The sequence below is a fragment of the Martes martes genome, assembly GCF_963455335.1.
Source record: "Martes martes genome assembly, chromosome: 9".
Taxonomy (NCBI): Eukaryota; Metazoa; Chordata; class Mammalia; order Carnivora; family Mustelidae; genus Martes; species Martes martes.
In genome coordinates, this window is record NC_137896.1 from 67,275,858 (window position 1) to 67,298,802 (window position 22,945).

Sequence of the window (22,945 nt, forward strand, 5' to 3'; positions counted from 1 at the left end):
TCTGGCCTCTTTCCTTTTGAAAATCAGTTTTCTTAAAATAGCTGTGGCCTGGGGTACACTGAGATAATAAGGTGACACAGGGGACCCCAGAAGGGAATGAGGAGGCTGGACCAGGGACCCAGGCTCAACACCCATAGGGAGAAGACCTGTTTGGAACATTGTATGGCCCTGAGGCTGTAAACCTCACCTGGCCTCTCTCCTGTTCCCCCTAGCTCTGTGTCTTATGTGTGTGTGTCACATGTTTCCATTCATTCATTCATTCATTCAGGCATGTTCACTCTACCTATCCTAAGCTAGGCTTTCATCTAGCTGTGGGATAGATACAGCAATGAAAAATATATACCTTCCCTTATTGGAGCTCATTTGCTAGTGAGGGGAGAAAGACCCTTAAAAAAAGGAATAGGGTGCCTGGGTGGTTCAGTCGGTTAAGCGTCTGCCTTTGGCCTAAGTCAGGAGCTCCAGGTCCTGGGATGGAGCCCCATGTGGGCTCCCAGCTCCACGGAGAGTCTGCTTCTCCTTCTGACCTTTCCCCTCTCACGCTCTCTCTCTCTCAAATAAATAACTTAATTTAAAAAAAAAAAAAAGGAATAAATAGGGGCACCTGTGTGGCTCAGTCAGTTAAGCATCTGCCTTTGGTTCACATCCTGATTTCAAGGTCCTGGGATCAGGCCCTGCCTTGGGCTCCCTACTGAGTGGGGAGTCTGCTTCTCCCTCTCCCTCTACCCCTACCTGTCCCCCACTCATGCTTGCTCACCCTCTCTCTTTTTCTCTCTCCCACTCTCTCTCAAATAGATAAATTTATTTTTTTTAAAGATTTTATTTATTTATTTGACACAGAGAGATCACAAGTAGGCAGAGAGGCAGGCAGAGAGAGGAGGAAGCAGGCTCCCTGCTGAGCAGAGAGCCCGATGTGGGGCTCGATCCCGGGACCCTGGGATCATGACCCAAGCCGAAGGCAGAGGCTTTAACCCGCTGAGCCACCCAGGTGCCCCTAGAGTTTCCTTTCTTATAGGAATCATGTGTTCCATTTTATGGCATTACTAAGGACATAAGGTTTACTTTTTTTTTTTTTTTTTAGATTTTATTTATTTGTTTGAGAGAGAGAGAGCGCGCGCGCCTACAGGTCAGGGGAGGGGCAGAGGGAGAGAGAGATGCAGAGTCTCCAGGACCCCGGGATCATGACCCGAGCCAAAGGCAGATGCTTACTTAACCCACTGAGTCACGCAAGTACCCCATATGGTTTACTTTGAAGGAAAACCTATTTTCAAGTGGAAAAAGTGGAGTTGATTAAAATAAGTATACTTAGTGGTAATGTGGAAGGTGGAGCACAGATATAAAAACCATGGTGTACAAAAGTGAGATTCGGGAACTCTGGGGTGGATGGAAGTGGATGCTGTCTTGCAAGGGAAATAGGGGTGGGGGCATTGGGCTGTCTACTTCCAGGAAAGGCTTCCCAGCCCTTCTATCCCAACACCACCCTGACGCACAGGAGATTACGGATAAATGGCGTTGGCCAGGCCTGCTGGCGACCTGAGTCCCGTGTTCGGGCGGCAGGTCTGAGAGCTATGGCCAAGACTTGTGCAGAGAGCAAGCCAGGCACAGGCTTTCACACCCATATTGCTATCAATAGTCCCTTCAGGACAATCTAGGCTTTTCTTGCATGCATCTGAAAACTCATTACCCTGTTCCAAAGCTGCTTCCACATTTTTAGATATTTGTTACAGCGGCACCCCACTCTGTGTACCCAAATCTGTCTTAGTCAGCTCGGGCTGCCGTAAGAAAATGCCGCTTACTGGGTGGCTTCAACAACAGGGATTTATTTTCTCCCAGTTCTGGAGGCTGGGAGTCCTAGATCAAGGTGTTAGCCAGTTCCATTCCTGGTGAGAGCTCTCTTCCTGGCTTGCAGATGGCCACCTTCTTGCTATGTCCTCACATGGCTTTTCCTTGGTGTGTGGGCAAGGAGGGATCTCTTCCTCTTCTAAGACCCCCGGTTCTGTCGAGTTAGGGCCACAACCTTCATTAACCTGAATCACCTCTGAAAGGCCCCATCTCCAAATACAGTCACACTGTGGGGGTAGGGCTTTAGCATGCGAGTTTCAGGGAGGACATCATTCAGTTCATTGCCTAAAAATTTGCAGAGACCACGGTGTCGGGGAGGAGGGGTGTTGATCTGGGTGCCAGAAACCCAGAAAAGCCCCTTCTTGGTTCTCCTCTCCTTCCCCTCACATCTTTCATTAGACTAGTATCTGTGGAGTACGTTGTAGGTACTTTCCTTGTTTGTATTGCTCCTCTTGGCTCAGGAAACTGCCTGGAATCTATTTCTCTCTCTCTCTCTCTCTCTCTCTCTCTCTCTCACACACACACATACACATACACACACACAGGCAAGGACATGGTGGGAGTAACTTGAGAATGGAGTTTATCTCACTGTAAAAGCTGAATTGTGGGGGGCTGGCCTCTGATGGACCCCCATTCACCACCCCTGGTCCTCTAAAGTCCTGTCCTCCGGAGCAGCATTCCCTGCCAGTGTCTGTTATGCATTCATGCATTCACTAGATCTATACGTCAGCTGGGTACTGGGGGATCCAAAAATACTAGAAGACGCAGCCTTAGGAGCTCACAGCCACACCATTTGCCATCAGCAGTGCCGCCTGAGCAAGTGGGAGAGGAGCTGGTGCTGAGGTAACGGGGTTCTGGTTTCCTGGACAAAGAATTAGGTCCCAGAATACAGGGACTAGGAGGGGACGTCCAGTTCAGTAGTGTTAACACCAGGACTTGGGAGATAAGTTTTTAATTTGAAGTGGATTGTTGTGGAGGAAGAATTTTCCTCTGCCCTTCAAGAGCTTTCTGGCAGGTCTAAGACTTAAACTGACATGAGTCAGATTAACAGGAGAAAAACAGTTCAATTACCTGGGCTTGGAGGCCCAATAATAAAATTGAGACCTAAAGAGATAACCAAGGCAGACAGCTTTTATATGCTTTACACAAAGAAGCAAGTCTGCGGGGAGCTAACAGGACAAAGAAAACTTATGTTCAGGAGCTTCAGTTAGTAAGGAATTTTATACAGAATTTGTGCTGGCGTAGTGAATTAGTAAAAAGTAACCCAAGTTTGTTTATCTAGCCTTGACTCTGAATTCTTTAACTCTGGTGATAAGGATGTCTCTCTACTCCTGGTACAGGAAGGGTACCTTTCACGTGGGAGATTTATTTCCTATTGTTTGGAGACAAGGTGGGATGGGGTCAGACCATTCTTCTCACACTGGCTGTTTCTTAAGTAACTTTAAAATAACCAATATGGGGCCACCTGGGTGGCTCAGTGGGTTAAAGCCTCTGCCTTCGGCTCGGGTCATGATCCCGGGGTCCTGGGATTGGGCCCCATATTGGGCCCCGCTCTCTGCTCAGTGGGGAGCCTGCTTTCCCCTTTCTCTCTCTGCCTCCCTCTCTGCCTACTTGTGATCTCTGTCTGTCAAATAAATAAATAAAATATTTAAAAAAAAAATAACCAATATGCCAAAGTGGTACATTTTGGAGAGGTCTGCCCTTGGCCTCCATGGGGACAACGACTTCTGTTTATGAATTAAAACTATAAAATTTGGATCTAGGGCCAGGCAGAGTTCTTAGACTTGACACCCAAAGCATGATTCATAAATATTGATACATTGGACCTCATTAAAATGAAAGTTTTTCTCTGTGAAAGACCTTGTTAACAGAACGAAAAGACAAGTGACAGAAAATATTTGCAAACCATGTCCCCAACAAAGGGCAAGTTTCTAGATACGTAACTCTCAAAACTCAGTTTAAAAAAAAAATACACAGGGGCCCCTGGGTGGCTCAGTGGGTTAAAGACTCTGCCTTTGGCTCAGGTCGTGATCCTGGGGTCCTGGGATCGAGCCCCACATCGGGCTCTCTGCTCCGCGGGGAGCCTGCTTTCTCCTCTCTCTCTGCCTGCCTCTCTGCCTACTTGTGATCTCTGTCAAATAAATAAATAAAGTATTTTTTTTAAAAATACACAGTCCAATTAAGAAATGAGCAAAAAGCATGAAGACACATTTCACCTAAGAGAGTGGACAGCAATTATGCACATGAACAGAAGTTCAATATTGTTAGTCATTAGGGACACCCAACCTAAAGCCACGGGGAGAGAGAATGCTTGCTTACCTTTCAGAATAGCCAATATAAAGATATAGCGATAACAGCAAATGCTGGAGAAGGTGAGGAAGGTGAGTAGATATACTGCTGGGGGAAGTATAGCATGGTTCCACCACTCTGGGAAAACAGTTCGGCAGTTTATAAAATTAAATATGCAGGGCACCTGTGTGGCTCAGCAGGTTAAACATCTGCCCTCGGCTCAGGTCATAATCCCAGGGTCCTGGGTTTGAGCCCCATATCAGGCTTCCTGCTCAGCGGGGAGCCTGCTTCTCCCTCCTCTCAAGTTAAATGAATCTCGAGTGGATGATGCTGATTGAAAAAAGCCAGTCCTCAAAAGTTACGTACCATCAGCATTTATAAAGCATTCTCGAAGTGACAAACTATTAGAAATTAGTGGTTGCTGGAAGACAAGGGTGTGGGTGGGTATGGGTGTGGCCATAAAAGAGCAGGGAGAGGGATCCTTGTGGTCATGCAACTATACTGCCTCTTGACTGTAACATGTCAATATCCTGTTTGTGGTGTTATAGCTGAGTTTTACAATATGTTACTACTGGGGGACACTGGATGATGGGTACATGGGATCTGTCCATATTATTTCTTACAGCTATACATTGAACTATCTCAAAATGTGAAATTTCATTTAAAAAAGTGATTCCAGTGTCTTTTCTGTGTAGGGGCTCAAAGCCACCTTGGAACTAGTCTTTTTTGTTCTGGGGAAGTTGCTTGTAAGACTCCCTTTGTTACAGAGAAGAAAGACTGGAGGCCCTTCTTGTACTACTGGAAGATTGGCTGCCCCCTCCTTTTATATATAGAGCCTGGTGATAAAGCCTTCTCCTTTGCAGAAGTAAAGGGCATTCTGAAATATGGAAGGTTGTGGTACCCCCAACCCTACTGTCTGATGTAGCTTCTGAATGTAGCTGCTAGACCATGGTCCACTGGCAGCAAAGAACACCAAAGTTTCTTTGAGGTCTCAATAGGGGCCACAGGGACTGAGGCCGGAAGACGCCTTGGACCCAGACAAGTCCGTGCAGCAATGCAATATGGGAACAATGAAGAGATCATTACAGAGATACTGTAATGCAAAGAGGTCAACCTGGGAAGCAGGGTGTGGGCAACACAGGGTGTGAGCCTGCAGCAGGGGGCAAGCTCTGGTGGTCTGTGCAGGACTGCCTTCAACAGTGATGCCAATCAGCACTTGTAATAATTTGAGTCAGAAGCCTCTAGAGGAGAATAATGGATTTTCTGCTAATGAGACCAAGTAAGAGCTGGAAAGACAGATTTGAAAAATCAGAGAGATTGTTGGGGAATAAAATTCTCCTTTACCCTTCAAGGTTCTTTTGGCTGATCTAAGAATTAAACTGACATGAGACAGATTAACAGGAAAACATTAAATTTAATTACATACATACTGGGGCTCCCTAAGGATCTGAGGCCCACAGGCAGTCAGGCAATTGAGGCTTGTCTGCCATCCAGAGCTAAGGAGGTTGGGGTGGGGGTCTGGATCTTGAAGGAAGGTAATGCACAGAAGATGAAAAAGAATAAATGTCTGGTAAACTAATGTTTGCTATGGCACCCAGAAATAGTGGGGCATGGGGAGGAACTGTAACAAACAGACTTTGCTAAGTTCTTCCCTATCTACCACCCCAGTTCATATACTGTTCAGGTAGTTATCTACATGATAGCTCCCTTCCTGGAGCAGGTCCTCCATCTAAATTCTTCTAGGCAGTTAAGGGGAAGGTCGAAGTTTCCTCCCGACCCTTCTCTTTCTTAAAATTAATCAGCCTGGGATGCCTGGGTGGCTCAGTCGGTTAAGCATCTGCCTTTGGCTCAGGTCATGATCCCAGGAGTCCTGCATTGGGCTCCTTGTTCAGTGGGAAGCCTGCTTCTCCCTGTGCCTGCCTTTTTCCCTGCTGGGGCTCTCTCTCTCTGTCTGGCAAATAAATAAATAAAATCTTAAAACAAAACAAAAAACAGCCAAAGAGCACCTGGGTGGCTCAGTTAGTTAAGGGGCTGGCTCTTGGTTTCAACTCAGGTTGTGATCTCAGGGTCATGAGATCGAGCCCCTGCATTGGGCTCCATGCGCCGCAGGGAGTCTGTTGGGGGATTCTTTTTCCCTCTCTCTGTCTCTGCCCCTCCCTCCATGCGCATGTACATTCTCTTGCTTAAATAAATAAATCCTTAAAAAAAAAAATACTGAGCCTGAAATATTCCACATGCCAAAGAGACACATTCTATGGGAAATTTTGCTCCCCTACAAGATCAAAGAGATGTAGTTGTATCTGAGCCTCCACTCAGAACTGAATCCTATCCGTTTCAGGAGTCTGAAATATGAGGGATGGTATCCACTCACCACAGCCCTGAGTTCAGCAGCTCTGGAAATTTGTGACTGATTGTAAGCAGTCTCAAAACAGAAGTCTCTATTGGCTTCTTGACCATCTCTGGAGTGTTGCCTCTGCCTGCCATTTTCTCTCTCTCCTGCCATCCTGTTCAGAATTCCAGGTGGATTCTCTTCAGGAGCAGACTGGCACAGAATGGTGCTGGACCACAGTCTGCCATGCCTGCTGCCCCAAACATTAGTCATCTTAGGTCTGTACCTTTGGAAGAGTTAGGGAAGCCCTTCGAGACACTGATAGCTGCGTTCTAAACAGGCGAGGCGTGTTAGAGGTGTACTAGGCCTCACAAAACAGATACCCCATCTGAATGAGGAGTGCTTGGGGCTGTCCATCTCACAGGCATTTGAGGACTGGAAAACAGGCAGTGGGAAAGCCCCCTGGGGCCTGGACTGGGGAGGTTAGGAACAAGACCTTCCCTGCCACCTCCCAGGGAGCCTTCCTCGAGCTCTGCACTCTGTTTCCACATAGTTCCTCTGCTCCTCAGTGGCCCCTCCTGGTATGTAACTTGGTCTTACCATGGACTGAGTGGGAGCATGAGCTGGGTGATCACCTGGTAGCCTTCCTTCTGCCATAGGAAGCTTGTGTCCATAGACAGATTCTCTTTCTCAGACCAGTCATCTGGATCCTGGACAGGTCCTGGCAGTCTCCTGTGTGTATTTTGAGGAAACCTCACAGAATTTTCCCACTTCCCTGTTCCAGAAATTCTGCAGAAGAAATTGGAGTTTCTTTTGTGTAAAGCCCTCTCCAGACAAGGCCTTGGTGCTGGGGAAGGGGATGGACAGACTCTAATGCAGCCCTCTGAGAAGCTAATCCCTGAAAAAGGCAATACAAGGTAGTTTGTGAGAAGCCACACAAGAGAAATCTCCCTCTGGAACCATGGGTGTTGAAGGGAGAAGAGCTGACTAGTGTTTCAACTGATGAGCCCCATCTGAATGGTGGGCCATGTAAGAGACGTGGGTCCAGTCCAGGGAGGTCAGGCTAAGTCAGGTTCCCCAAAGAAGTCAATGATGGGGTAGACTTGGATCTGCCTGCAGAGAAAGGGGTGTGCCGAAGAGGGAATGACCCCAAAGGTGTTTAACACCCAGCTTTAAAACTTTGAGTCTTCCCAGTGTCAAAGCAATTCTCAAAACTTCGAATTTAAAAACAAGATTCGTTCAGATACAAAATGGACACTGGGCTAAAAGATTTCATTCAACTTTTTAATTAATGAGGGAAGAAGTGAGAGGGTAAGGCTGAGGGAAAGAACGTTTTTTTTTTTTTTTATTTAATTTCTTTTCAGTATAACAGAATTCATTGTTTATGCACCACACCCAGTGCTCCATGCAGTACGTGCCCTCCATAATACCCACCACCTGGCTCCCCCAACCTCCCACCCCCCGCCCCTTCAAAACCCTCAGATTGTTTTTTCAGAGTCCATAGTCTCTCATGGTTAATCTTCCCTTCCAATTTCCCTCAACTCCCTTCTCCTCTCCATCTCCCCGTGTCCTCCGTGTTATTTCTTATGCTCCACAAATAAGTGAAACCATATGATAACTGACTCTCTCTTCTTGACTTATTTCACTCAGCATAATCTCTTCCAGTCCCGTCCATGTTGCTACAAAAGTTGGGTATTCATCCGTTCTGATGGAGGCATAATACTCCATAGTGTATATGGACCACATCTTCCTTATCCATTCGTCCATTGAAGGGCATCTTGTTTCTTTTCGCAGTTTGGCGACTGTGGCCATTGCTGCTATGAACATTGGGGTACAGATGGCCCTTATTTTTTTTAAAGATTTTATTTATTTATTTTACAGAGAGAGAGAGATCACAAGTAGGCAGAGAGGCAGGCAGAGAGAGAGAGAGGAGGAAGCAGGCTCCCCACTGAGCAGAGAGCCCGATGCAGGGCTCGATCCCAGGACCCTGGTATCATGACCTGAGCTGAAGGCAGAGGCTTTAACCTACTGAGCCACCCAGGCACCCCCAGATGGCCCTTCTTTTCACTGCATCTGTATCTTTGGGGTAAATACCCAGTAGTGCAATTACAGGGTCATAGGGAAGCTCTATTTTTAATTTCTTAAGGAATCTCCACACTGTTCTCCAAATTGGCTGCACCAACGTGCATTCCCACCAACAGTGTAAGAGGGTTCCCCTTTCTCCACATCCTCTCCAACACACGTTGTTTCCTGTCTTGCTAATTTTGGCCATTCTAACTGGTGTAAGGTGGTATCTCAATGGGGTTTTAATTTGAATCTCCCTGATGGCTAGTGATGATGAACATTTTTCATGTGTCTGATAGCCATTTGTATGTCTTCATTGGAGAAGTGTCTGTTCATATCTTCTGCCCATTTTTTTGAAAAGAACATTTTAGAGGTCAGGGCAGACAAGGTAGAGAGGAGAGGGTGGTGGGTATGGCTATAAAAAAGCAAGATGAGGGATTTTGTGCTGATGGATTTGTTCTGCATCAATGTCAAAATCTTGGTGGTGATAGTGTGTTCTAGTTTTTTTTTGTTTTTTTTTTTTTTTTAGTGTGTTCTAGTTTTGCAAGATGTTACCATTGGGAGAAACTGGGTAAAGAGTATGTGGAATCTGTTATTTCTTACAATTGCATGTGAATCTACAGTTATCTCAAAATATGAAGTTGGTTATTTATAGACAGTTTAATTAAAGTTAGAATAAGATTGCTGCATTATATATGACAATGGGTTAATGTCCCATGGGGCAATAAATGGTAACCATTGTGGTTATCTTTTCTCCCATATGAAAATCATATGCATCTCTACTGGATACAAATCTTCAGGTCAACATGCAATTTCACAGAATATGAGCCCTTAATTAATAGTTATTAGCAAAAGCCAAACAATGGTACATTCTTTTTAAAAATTAATCTTTAGGGGGCGCCTGGGTAGCTCAGTGGGTTAAGGCTCTGCCTTCGGCTCGGGTCATGATCTTGGGGTCCTGGGATCAAGCCCCGCGTCCGGCTCTCTGCTCAGCAGGGAGCCTGCTTCCCCCTCTATCACTCTGCCTGCCTCTCTGCCTACTTGTGATCTCTGTCTGTCAAATAAATAAATAAAATCTTTTTAAAAAATAAACAAATAAAAATTAATCTTTAGGAATGCCTGGCTGGCTCAATCAGCACAGCATGCAACGTTGATTTTTGGGATTGTGGATTCAAGCCCCATGTTGTGTGTGGAGATTACTTAAAAATAGTATCTTTTTAAAAATAATAGTTAATCTTTTTTTAAAAGATTTTATTTATTTGGGGTCCCTGGGTGGCTCAGTTGGTTGGGCATCTGCCTTCAGTTCATGTCATGGTCCCAGGGTCCTGGGATCGAGTGGACCCTCCATCAGGTTCCTCGTTCAGTGGAGAATCTGCTTCCCCGCTTGTGCTCTCTCTCACTATCTCTGTTGCTATCTCTGTCTCCCTCTCTCTCTCAAATAAATAATTTTTCAAAAATATTTTATTTATTTATTTATTTGAGAGAGAGAGACCACAAGCAGGGAGAGCAGTAGAGGGAGACTCCCTGCTGAGCAGGGATTTCCCCAACTTCATCCCAGGATACTGGGACCATGACCTGAGCTAAAGGCAGACACTTAACCAACTGAGCCCCCCAGGCAGCCCCAAAATACTTAATCTTTAAAAGCACATACAATCATAAGGGAAGAAAAACTTTTACTTTACCCTCTTCAGTTTAGTCACTGGGGGCCTGTGAATTTAACTTGCAAATGACAGATTGGGAAGGAAAAAGCATTTTTATTCATGTACAAATGTGGGATTTCATAGAAAAATGTGACTCAAAGAGGTGGTTAGAATTTGGGACTTAGATGCCATCCTAATAGGAGAAGGGATGAGGAGAAAGGGCCTTTATGAAGAAACAAATGACTTTTAGGAAAGATAAATGGACGCTCAGGAGAATGGAGAGGAGATAGATGAGATCTATTTGTGACAATGCCTATTTAGGTGATTTCTTATCCCTGATTGCAAACTTCTGGAGGAGAGGATTTATGACAGTTGATTTTTAGAGGGAGGCTCTGCTTTTAGGCAGATAAGAGAAGCTCAGAAAACACACACAAGAAACTTATAATGACATATTCTAGATCCCTTCACAGTCATCTTCTTGGCTTTATACGGGTTCCAAATATGTATTTTAACACCAAGTACGCTTGGATTCCCTACAATTCCAGCCTTCTAGGACTGCCCACCTCCCCTCGCGTTGCCTAGTTATTATGGGCCCACCCCCGGCCCCCGACATGTCCCACACTCTGCTCCCACCTCCAGTCGTCACAGCCCCAGGCTTCTCACCCTATCTTCATCCACCGGTAACCCTCCTCAGTTGAAGTCTGATGGTACGGCTGGGTGCCAGTACACCCAGGAGAGAGAAACTGACATACTTTTCACTTACTCTCTCAAAAGAAAGGTAGTACCAATCCAGCAAAATTTCATGCATTGCTCAGCTTCCATTGAGACTGTCATTACACAGAAATCCTTCCCTCATTCCACCCCCTCCCTCTCTTTCTTCTTCCCCAGCTGGTTCAGGAGAGGGCACCGGGTTCTCCATCCTGCCCTGCATGACTCTGGGCATCCACCTCATTTCTTCCCAGGTTTGCCCACTCACAGTCAGCTCTCCTAAGCATCTGTGCCAGCACCAGCATGATGCCTTCTGGGGTAGAGCAGCAAAGACCCAGCCTTGGAATCAAAGACAATCTGTTAGGGAAATTAATCTGTCAAGTAACCGCTGCCTCTATTTTCTATTAAAACAAACTTGGGAGTGGGGAAGCTGTCCCTGGACAGCTCTTCCAGACAAGCATACTGTCTTCATCTTGTTTCTGAGATTCAAGTGTCCTCTTTTTGAGAAAAGGGGTAATTCCAGCCGAAGTTTTTATCCTCAGCACCCCTGGTACCCAAAAGGTCTCAGCTGTACCATATCTGGCCCTCCCCAACTATGGAAGGAGGAGAAGGCACGGTGGGGGGCCCAAGGGTTGGCCTCCTGCTGGCTGAGTCCTGAGCCACTCTGCACTCAGGAACTCAGAAGGCACAACCTTCTACCTAGATTTTGCTCAGGGCCTGGTAAACAGTAGGTGCTCATTAAAGAATGCAGGTGCTCTTAAAGATTGTCTTCCCACTCAGGTCTCTCAGCATCCACCTTTTACCTGGTCCCCCCCAAATAAATGACCACTCTCTTTTATTCAGGAAAAAGTTTTCCTGAATATTTGTGGTGTTCCTAGCTGGGTCTAAAAATTTTACTAACAAAGACAAATAAAAAAATTTAATAGAAATTTCATGACACAGGAGACTTCATAAGGAAATGAAGACCCAAAGAAACAGACCTGCGTATTTTTCTGCTAGGTTTGAGGAAAAGTGGGCAGTCATGGAAGAATCTAGTAGGTCAGAGAGAATGAGCTTAGTGTAGTAAACTGGGGGAAACTTAATGAGGCCTGTATTAGGATTTTTCTTGGCATCTCTTTGTCTTCAGAGACAAGTATGTCCCTTTCCCCCAATTTAAGGAAGCCACTCCTCACATGAGGGTTTTATCACCCATTTCAGGGGAGAAAGGTGTCATTTTTGCCAACTCTTTCAGCTTAAAATACCAAATATGTCAAGGTGCTATATAGAACCCAAGCAATGGCTTCCATATGTAGGAAACTTACAGTTTGAACACTTCACATATATTTAGGTTATTGTATGTCTATTATATCTCAACAAAGCTGTTGAGTTTTTTTTTTTAAGATTTTATATATTTATTTGACAAAGAGAGTAAGAGAGCACAAGGAGAGGAAACAGCAGAGGGAGAAGGAGACTTCCTGCTGAGTAGGGAGCCCAATGTGGGGCTCCGTCCCAGGACCCTGGGATTACGACCCAAGCCGAAGGCAAACACCTAACCACCTGAGCCATCCAAGTGCCCCAAGAAAGCTGTTTTTAAAAAATAAGTGCCTGAACATTTATCTGCATTCATTAGCCACCTTTCAGAGAACTAACAACCTGGATTCTGCCCATTTAAATACTGTCCTATACCCCATCCCATTGTAGTTTTCCTGCTTTTCTCTATTAAATGTTTTTACTTTTATGGGTATAGTAGTAGATGGTATACATTTTTATGTATATGGTATAAATTTTACTTGACATAATAAAATTTGCCAATCTTACTGAGAAAGTATGTTTTCAAAAAGTTAAAAACAGTGGCACCTGGGCGGCTCAGTTGTTGAGCATCTACCTTCAGTTCAGGTCATGATCACAGAGTCCTAGGATTGAGCCCCGCATTGGGCTCCCTGCTCAGTGGGGATCTGCTTTTCTCTCTCCCTCTGCCCCTTCCCTCCATGCTCTCTCTCTCTCTCTCTTGCTCTCTGCACTCTCTCTCAAATAAATAAATAAAATCTAAAAAAAAAAAAGGGCAAAAACAAAATTGGAGAGAGTCAAGTCTTTAGAGTGGTAAAGATAAAAAAATGTTTGTAAAAGTTTGCTAATTTATATATAAAACTGGTTAATATCCTACCTTCAGGGGCACCTCGTGGCTCAGTCAGTTAAGTGTCTGCCTTCAGCTCAAGTCATGATCTCAGGGTCCTGGGATCGAGCCCCACATTGGGCTTTATAAATCTTTATAATAATATAATATATGTTATAAAATATAATGTATTATATAATATAATGATATTATAATATAATAATAATAATAAAAAGAAGAAAAAGAATATCCTGCATTCAGCTAGCATGATTCAGAAAGGAAAGATAGTAATGATCCCTTTTCCTTAGTTCCAAGTTTTTGAAACATTTTTCTTAATATGCCTTCGGTCACCTAAAGGTTTTGTTTCTTCTTTTTTTTTTTTTTTAACTTAAAAGATTTTATTTATTAATTTGAGAGAGAGAGTGAGCATGAGTGGGGAGGTGCAGAGGGAGAGGGAGAATCAGACTCCCCACTGAACGAGAAGCCCAATGCGGGGCTTGATCCCAGGACCCCAAGATCATGACCTGAACCAAAAGCAGAGCCACCCAACGCTCTGTTTCTTCTTTGTCATTATTTTGTTTTATTTTAAAATTTTACTGACTGGCCCCCAAACTTTGGAACTGCTGGCTTTGGGAAATTCTTTGGGTTTTTTGTTTGTTTGGGTTTTTTGTTTTGTTTTTATACAACTGCTAATTTAAGAAAGATTAAAGTGTTTACAGAAGCATTTTCCACTCATTCAATACAAAAATAGCTTTACTCTATCCCTTGGAAACAATGTCAGTTCTTACAACTTTGATAACCTACTTTTTGGGATAGAGAGAGATGAATGAGAAAAATGAGGCTGCTTCTAGCAGCTGAGTCTTTTCAAGAAGCAGCCTTCTAATATCTTCATCTTGAATTGTGATTTCTGCCTTAAGTTTGTCCTGCTCAGGCAGCTCATACTGGCTTGGACCCCAATTTAAGGGATTTAATGGCAAAATCCTACAGAAATAGGACCCCAGAGGCTGGTGATGGGATAAGACATGGGGAGCAAGCAAGGGGAGTGTCCAGAAAGAAAGGTAGGGTTTAGGCCACTGTAATTCTGCATTGGCCCGGGCTCACAATCCAGGACTGCTCAAGTAAGATCTTTAAGAGGGCAGGAGACAATTTTACTGAACCAGAAGCATGGAGCTTTCAAAGCAGCCAACTGGGCTTAGAGAATTTAAAAGGAAAGCATTTCATTTAAGGACCTAGTGCTTCCTAGATAACTGAGGGTAGGGCAAAAAAAATGGTAGCCCTTTCTCTGCCTCCATGTCATTATGGCCCCAAGTGAGTGGAGAGCTAATAGCATAATCTACTGGGCTGATATTTTAACTCTCATAGGTGGTGCATCTACATGCACCTGGGGCCTTCTGAGGATGACCCTTCCAGCCATAAGAGTAGCTCATGATGCACCTTCAGACACTGTACCAGGTTAGTGGTGCTGTTATGACTGGGTAGGACAGTGGTGGCCTCTTCCTCTTCCTCTGCTGTCCCATATAGTAGCTGCTCCCCATCTGTGGCTGCTGAGCACTTAAAACGTGGCTAGTCCAAGTGCAGATGGTTTTGTTTTGTTTTGTTTTGTTTTGTTTTGTTTTGTTTTGTTTTTGGAAGAAGTCATTGAGTTTATTGGGGAAGCCCAAGGGGAGCTGAAGTTTCACTGATAACACACACGCACATGCGCACACACATGACGCACACACATGCACACACACACATTCACACATCCAAGGCAACGCTGCTCTAGAGGTTGACACTGTCTGCTGAGAGTTACAGATTTCAGAATCAGGTATGGACCTCAGGGGTCTAAGGAGCCCCAGGCTGAAGGGATTCACCTAGCGCTCCAGGTGCCCATGTGGCCCTCTCCTCCCCATGCTAGGTCTGGTCGTTTGGGATTATCTATATTCTCATATGAGTCTGCATCTTCGTCATGATTGGACCAGGCTGTGCCTGAATGGAGCGGAGCTGGGGGCTGCATACAAGCTCCTTCTCATATCCTCGTAGGCCTAGGAGCCAAGAGAGGTGGGCCCTTTGCTGGTGTCCCAAGCTGACCCATGGGGGCTCAGGAAGTCTACTGGTTGGACCGGCTCTTCATCCTCGTGGTCATAAGACTCAGCTGCCCTGGAGAAGGAGTCTGCGTCCTCAGGCTTCTCAGAGCCACTACCATCCTGGGAGAGTTGGTTCTGCTCACAGTTGGGGTCATTCTCGTAGAACTCACTGTCCAGCTCCTCATACATGCCCCACTCCTCTTCTTCTGGGCCTGCCTGCAACTCTAGAACTTTATCAGACTGAGATGGCACCAGAGGAATTGACATAATAAATTTTACTATACAAAATTACTATATAAAATTTTACTATATAAAATTTACTTCCCCAAATTTGTTACCCCTGGAAGGTCAAAGTCCTTTGTCTTGCCACTCTACTACAAATTTATTGTCCTTTTGTTAAGAGGCTGAATAAGTCCACTAACCACCCCCTTGAGTTACTCATCACTGAGGTTTCTCCCACATGGTACGCATCACACGTGTTAGTAAACTGCTTGTTTTATCTTGTTGATCTATCTTTTGTCAGTCTTATTTATAAGGCTGCAGCCAATGAACCTGAGATGAACAGAGGAAAGAGAATATTTCCTCTCTGACATTGCTGACTTCTCATGGGACCAGGGCAAGTCCCTTCAGTTCCCTGGGTCCCACCTTCCCCGCTTTCTGAATGGCACAGCCTGAGTGAGATCCACATGAACGTCCCTTCCAACATAAGGGCTCTGTTTGCTTGAAGAGAGAAGGAGAGAAAGGGGCTTTTATTATTACATTGTTTTATTTGGTTATCCTGTGTCCTTCATTTAGAAGCACTACCACAGCAGGAGCAGCAAGCCTGACCCTCCAACCCTGGGCCAGAATTGTGACTTTCAGACACTGTGTCTCATTGAGAAAAAGTTGGTCCTGCCATGTGGTTGCCCACTTCATTCCTTCTCTCTCCATCAACATTAATTCAACCAAATTATATTGAGTGCCTAATATGTGCCAGGTACCGGGATACAAAGATGAGGACACTCTGGTCTGCTTGTGCACTCATCCACCCATGGGATATGACCCATCCCACCAGCAAACAACTGTAATGCAAGGTGGATAATTTGGTGAAAGATCTCTTCCTGGGGAATGGGGCAGTAGAAACAAAGCACGGGCTAAGGGTCCGAGAAGGTCTTCTGCAGGAGGGACTGCCCGTGTCTTTTAGGGCAGGTGGGAGTCAGCCAGCTGAAGAGAAATGGGAGCTAGAAGGCATTCCAGGTGCCAGGAACAGCTTGAGCAAATACTCAGAAAGCCAGCACAGCTGGATATGGGACAGAATTACAGGTTGTTCAGTCATTAGAGCTTAAAATCCAGTGGAGGGAGAGGAAGATGTAGAGGTGGGCAGGAGCCTCCACCCCAGGGCAGGCTAAGAATTCTTAAGGCATCCAGCTTTGCTTCCGGGTTCATTTTCCAGCTTCCTTCCTTCCTCCTTCTTGGTTCAGTGAAGGTGCTAATTCCTATCTGTAGCCTCTTTCACACTTCAACTTCTGTTGTCTCTCAGAACCTATCCCTACCCCTTTAAATCGTCATCTGTGATTCATTCACCTGTGGATTCCTGAACCCTGGGGGCTTTCCACAAGCCAGGAAATTAGGTCTAAGTGACTGGAAATAGTCCTAGGCTCTGGGATTTGGGATGGGAGTATCTGTTATGGTGGTTTTATCCATCATTGCTTCATCTGGATTTGTAAGTTATTCCAGCAAACCCTGGCTGCTCTGCAGGAAATGTTCCAAATAATTATTATTTCTCCAGGAATTACCTTTTAAAAATATATGTGCTTCTTAAAAAGATTGGCTATTGGGGCACCTGGATGGCTCAGTTGGTTAAGCATCTGACTCTTGGTTTCAGCTCAGGTCATGATCTCCAGGTCATAAGAACCCTTCATTGGGTTCCATGCTGGGTGTGGAGCCTGCTTAGGATTCTCCCTCTCCCTCTACCCCTTCTCTCCACCCATTCTCTCTCTCTCTCTCTCTTAAAAAAATAAACAGATTGGTTATTGTGCAAATAATTTTGACTGCCTTTTGCAGCTAGTTTTCTCCCCTAGCAGGACATACGTATAATTTTAGGTAGAAGTAGAAAGGGAAAAAAATTATTATTATTTAAAGATTTTACTTATTTATTTCACAGAGAGCGAGAAAGAGAGAGAGAGAGACCATGTACACACAAGCAGGGGGAGTGGCAGGCAGAGGGAGAGGGAGAAATAGATGCCCGCTGAGCAGGGACCCCAAAGTGAGACTCAATTCCAGGACCCTGGGATCATGACCCAAGCTGAAGGTAGACACTTAACCAACTGAGCCACCTGGGTACCCAATAATCATCATTATTATTTAGTATTTTTATTTGTTTGTTTATTTTTTTAAGTAGACTGTATGCCCATCATGGAACCCAGTGAGGGGCTTGAACTCATGACTCTTAGATCAAGAGTAGGTTGCTTAATGGACTGAGCCATCCAGGCACCCCCAAAAAGGTATTATGATTCTGTAATTGTAAGTCTAGTTTTAGTAATAGACCTACTTCAGAGAATTTCAGTCTCCTTACAGCATGCTCTGGGCACAAAGAGTAAACACACTGGATTCTAGCAGGATTTGGGCTGTATATTTACAGGATTCTGGCAGGTGACTATCTCAGGACTGAGACATGTTCCCCACTTGGAAAAGTAGAGCTATGAACAGATCTGCTGATATGAAAAGTGTACAGACAGATGGGGCACAACCAGCATAATCATTCAGATACTATTAGTCCATGATGATTCCATTTTCTGTGGCAACTCAGCTTCCTTCTGGGGTTGCCCTCACCTGAAAGCCTGTTGTGCCCACAACCACAGCCAAGGCTTCACTATGGCCAGAAACCACAACACCATCAACATTCATGGAAACTGGCTGGTGGTTTTCTCCACTTTTGTGGTTTCCCATGACCAGCCAAGGGACGGACCAAACAACCATCCTCAGTGCCCATAAGCTGACCTTCTATTTTCTTGTTCTTTTGTCATTATTATTACTTTTTCCCAGGAGGAAAGGAAAAGGACCTACCTACTAATACTGAATTGTGTCCTCCTCCTAAATACTTTACAAGGTAATTAAGGTTCAATGAGGTCATAAGAGTGGACCCCAATCCATAAAGCTTGTGTCCTTATAAGAAGAGGAAGAAATAGGGGCACCTGGGTGGCTCAGTCTTGGGTGTCTGCCTTCAGCTCAAGTCATGATCCCAGGGTCCTGGGATCAAGTCCCGCATCAGGCTCCCTGCTTGGCGGGAAGCCTATTTCTCCCTATCCCACTACCCCTACTTGTATTCCCTCTCTCGATGTGTCTCTCTCTGTCAAATTAAAAAAAAAAAAAATCTTAAAAAAAAGAAGGGGAAGAAATAGCAGAGTGCTCTCTCTCTACCAGGTGAGAACACAGCAAGATGGCTGCCGTCTGCAAGGCAGAGAGAGAGCCCTCACCAGGAATTGAATCAGCCAGCACATTGATCTTGGACTTCCTAGCCTCTAGAACTGTGAAAAAACTAATTTCTTCTGTTTAAGACTTTCAATTACAGCAGCCTGAGTAGACTAATGCAAGGCCATGCATTCATTCCTTGCCCATCTATTGCATATTTTTTTTATGAGACTCTATGAGGGCTAGCCTTGTAGTTGATAGATATGGGTTTAGTCTTATAGGGGAGGGAAAATCTTTTTCCCTATACTCCTAGGTTCTATGGCTGGAGCCCTAGGAATCAAACTGACAAAGGACAGTTTGACAAGAAAAAAAAGGGGGGAGTTTCCTGGGTAGCTCAGTGGGTTAAAGCCTCTGCCTTCAGCTCAGGTCATGATCCCAGGGTCTTTGGGTTGAGCCCCGCATCAGGCTCCCTACTTGGCAGGAAGCCTGCTTCCCCCTCTCTCTTTCTGCCTACTTGTGGTCTCTGTCTGTCAAATAAATAAATAAAATCTTTAAAAAAAAAAAAGGCAAGAAAAAAAACAATTTATTAAGTCATGTAGAATGCATATACATGGGCAAAACTCAGTGATGAGTAACTCGAAGGTTAGAACTTGGGGCTTATATACCATCTTAACTAAGAAAAAAAATGTGTAGAGAAGTGACAGCAAAAAAAGGGAGGTAGGCTTTTAGAGGTGGCAAACTATGGGAAGATAAATATATGAAAGGAAGCTAATAGAAGATAAGAGGTTTTCTTTTTTTTAAAGAAATGCCTTTTTTTTTTTTAATGATTTTATTTACTTATTTGAGAAAGAGAGAGAACATGAGCAGTGGAGAGAGGGAGAAGCAGGCTCCCGTTGAAGAGGGAGCCCTACGTGGAGCTCAATCCCAGGACCCTGGGATCATGACCTGGACCAAAGGCAGGTGCTTAACCAACTGAGCCACGGAGGTGCCCCAAGAGGTTTTTGTTTTAAGTTATTTTAGGGATGCCTGGATGGCTCAGTCAGTTGAGCAGCAGACTCTTGGTTTTGGCTCAGGTCATGATCTCAGGGTCACGAGATTGAGCCCCATGTTGGGCTCTGCACTGGGCATGGAGCCTGCTTGAGATTATCTCGCCGCCTCCCTCTGCCCCTCCCCGCAATCCCTCCCTTCAGACCTGTGTGCGCTGGCACTCAGGGGCTCTCACTCTCAAAAACAAAGTAATCTTAGAAAGATTTGTTATTTAGCTTCCTCTTGATGCCTTGGATGCCTTGGGCTATTAAGAAACTAGTTGTCTCTGGTGACCAAGAATCTCAGAGTTGTCCTCCTCTTCCTTGTGTAGAAGGGGGGAGGCACTTTTAAGAATGGAAATTAATATCCTACCTTCAACTAGCTAGGCGGAGGGCAGACAGCTTTTTTGTTTTTTTTTTCTGCATCTGTTGTTTCTTAATTGCCTTCAGCTCAAAATAATCCATATGCCAAAGTGACATATTTTGGGTTGGCACATTCTGGTTTCCTTCACTCCTGATTCCACCAGCTAAGTGACCTTCACCAGTTTACCTGGCCTTTCTAAGCCTAGAGAGGCTTATAAAATGGGTTCAATGAGAGTATTTTCTTCTTCACAGGACTGTGAGGGGGATTAAATGAAATATTGCTTTAAATTCTGACAATGTTTCTTATTTTGAGGGGAAGGATGGTGCTGGAGTTAAGAACATGGACTTTGAGGCCACATTGCCTGGGCTTAATCTCAGCTCTGTTGCTGTGTGACCTTGGGCAGATATTTACCCTGTCTGGGCCTCAATTTCTTCATCTGTAAAATAGGCAATATAATTCATAGGGTGTTGAGTTATAAAACAAATAAACATATGTAAAGCACTTCCAGCAGGACCTGACATACAGGAAGTTTTACATAAGTTGTAGGTGTTCCCATGACCCCGCGCTTGGAGAAAAGGATGTAAAACAGCAGCAGTAGCAGCTTCACAGAACCTCTCTGGCTGAGATCAGTAGAGTGGACAAGGCCCATCTCTGTGAGGAGTATTCACAAGCGCTGTGCTCTCTAAGTGTGACCTTGAACAGCCTCTATATCTCCCTGGGTCCCATTTCTTCCTCTGTAAAGTGTGGTAGCTAGAGGACAGGACCTCAGAGCTGGGCTCTTGCATTCACGATTGGGACAGAAGGAGAGGCAGGGACTAAAATGACAAAGCAGAAATCCAGAATGACCTTTTGGAGCACCTTAGAGGTAGACCGGTGAGCAGGACTGCTGTGGCCTGGTGACAGCCTCCCACTCAAACTGCCAGGGGAGCTTGGGTGCTCGGGGGAGGGACATGACTTCTGCATTGGATCGGAAGGGATGAGAGGCCTATCCTCACCACCACCTTCACACCCCAGACTCCTTGCCAGCATGTAGCATCGACAACTCCTCTTCCTTGCCTTAACAGTCTAGTTTACTGCAGAAGTGTTAAATATTCATGCGGAGAAAGGCCTGGGAAGCTTCAGCAAATGCTTCCCAGGGGTTTATTTGTGTCAGGGGCTGGAATTCAGGGGAAAATGAACTGCTGCCTCCTCCTGGGAAGTGATGCAGGGGGAGCAGGACCCAACTGGCAGGAAGACATGGCGATGCCTAAGAGTCCACAGAGCCCTGGTTCCCTAAAGGGGGCACTAGGGAACAGCTGACCCTGGGCCACGGGGAGGGACTGGGCCCTGGGGAGAAGGGTCTTTGGAGACCACATTTCCATGGTGACCTAGAGGATCCAGGGGATAAGTGGAAGGTGGCAGCCTCTGAGGGCATAAACCTGCCAGCTGAACCAGGTGAGGATTAAGTAATATATTAAACTGGGGGGACACATCTTTGCTGGTGGTCCCCCTGGGGAAGGGTCTTGGGCCAGGTCTTGGTAGGAGCAATCCTATGGAATAGAATTCAGTTCATTGATTTTACAGCATGGCAAGTGCAGAGCCAATTGCTGGGTACGCAACCAAAAATGAGATGCAGCCTGTGTTGGCCTCAGTTAGGTTGAAAACACAGTCCTGGACAAATAAAATACAACTTAGCACCACGGTGAAAGACAACACACCACACCAAATTAAATGTGCAGTGAGAGAGGACTGAAGTAATAACCCTTGGTGTACCCACACAAAGGAACACCAAACGATTGTTGAAAAGAATGAGGCCTTTCTTGGAGCACCTGGGTGGCTCAATCAGTGAAGCATCCAACTCTAGATTTCAGCTTGGGTCATGATCTCAGCGTTGTGAAGCTGAGCCCTCGGGGCTACGTGCTGGGCATGGAGCCTGCTTGGGATTCTCTCTTTCTCTCTCCCTATGCTCTTTCTCTCTCCCTATGTCCCCCTCTCCCTCTGCTGTTCATCCCCCTCAAAATGAAGCCTTTCTTCGTGTACTGATTTGCAAAGAAGTACAAGACACATGAGGTGGAAAAAGCACTGGATGCAACAGTCCATAGAGCAAGGTGCCATTACATAAAAACAAAAAAGATACACATGTGGTATGTGTATATATGTGCACATACTTGCCTATGTATTTATTTCTTGGAAAAAGATGCAAGAAAATTAAAATGGTTCTCTCTTGGGCGGCACTGGATCAATGAGAAAAGAGAACTATAACTTCTCACTTGCACTCTTCTTCATTTCTTTTTTTTTTTTCTTAAGATTTTATTGATTTATTTGACAGAGGGGAGACAGAGATAGATCACGAGCAGGGCGGAGGGGTAGAGGGAGAAACATACTCCCCACTGAAGAGGGATCCTGACACAGGATTCAATACCAGGACCCCAGGATCATCACCTGAGTCAAAGGCAGCTCCCTAACTGACTGAGCCACCCAGGTGCCCTCCTTTTTCATTTCTTGAATGTTTCGGTAATAAATATTGTCCTCACCCATTTGGGCTACTTTAATAGAATTCCATAGACTGGGTAGCTTATACACAACAGAAATTTATTCTCACCATTCTAGAGGTTGGGAAGTACAAGGTCAAGACACCAGCAGATTTGGTATCTGGTGAGAGTCTGCTTCCTGGTTCATAGAAGACTGTGACCTTGCTGGCAGAAGGGACAAGAAAGTTCTCTGGGATGTCATAAAGGCATTAATCGGGGAAGTGAGGGGGATGGGGTAACTGGGTGATGGGCATTAAAGAGGGCACATGATATAATGAGCACTGGGTTTTGTAGGCAACTGATAAATTACTGAACTCTACATCTGAAATTAATGATATACCATATGTTATGTAATTGAATTTAAATATAATAAGGTAAAAAGAAAAAAGAAAGAAAAAATATAAGGGCATTAATCCCATTTGCAGGCTCTACCCCTTGGTGTAACCATTTCTTGAAGGCCTCACCATTTAATATCATCACCTTTGCAATTAAAATTTCAACATATGAATTTTGGGGGACACAAACATTCAGTCCATATCACATATATTAATAATTGTAAAATTGTTTAAAAGATTAAAATAACATGATAAATACAACCACAGAAATGTATACAGAACACATTTTGGGGG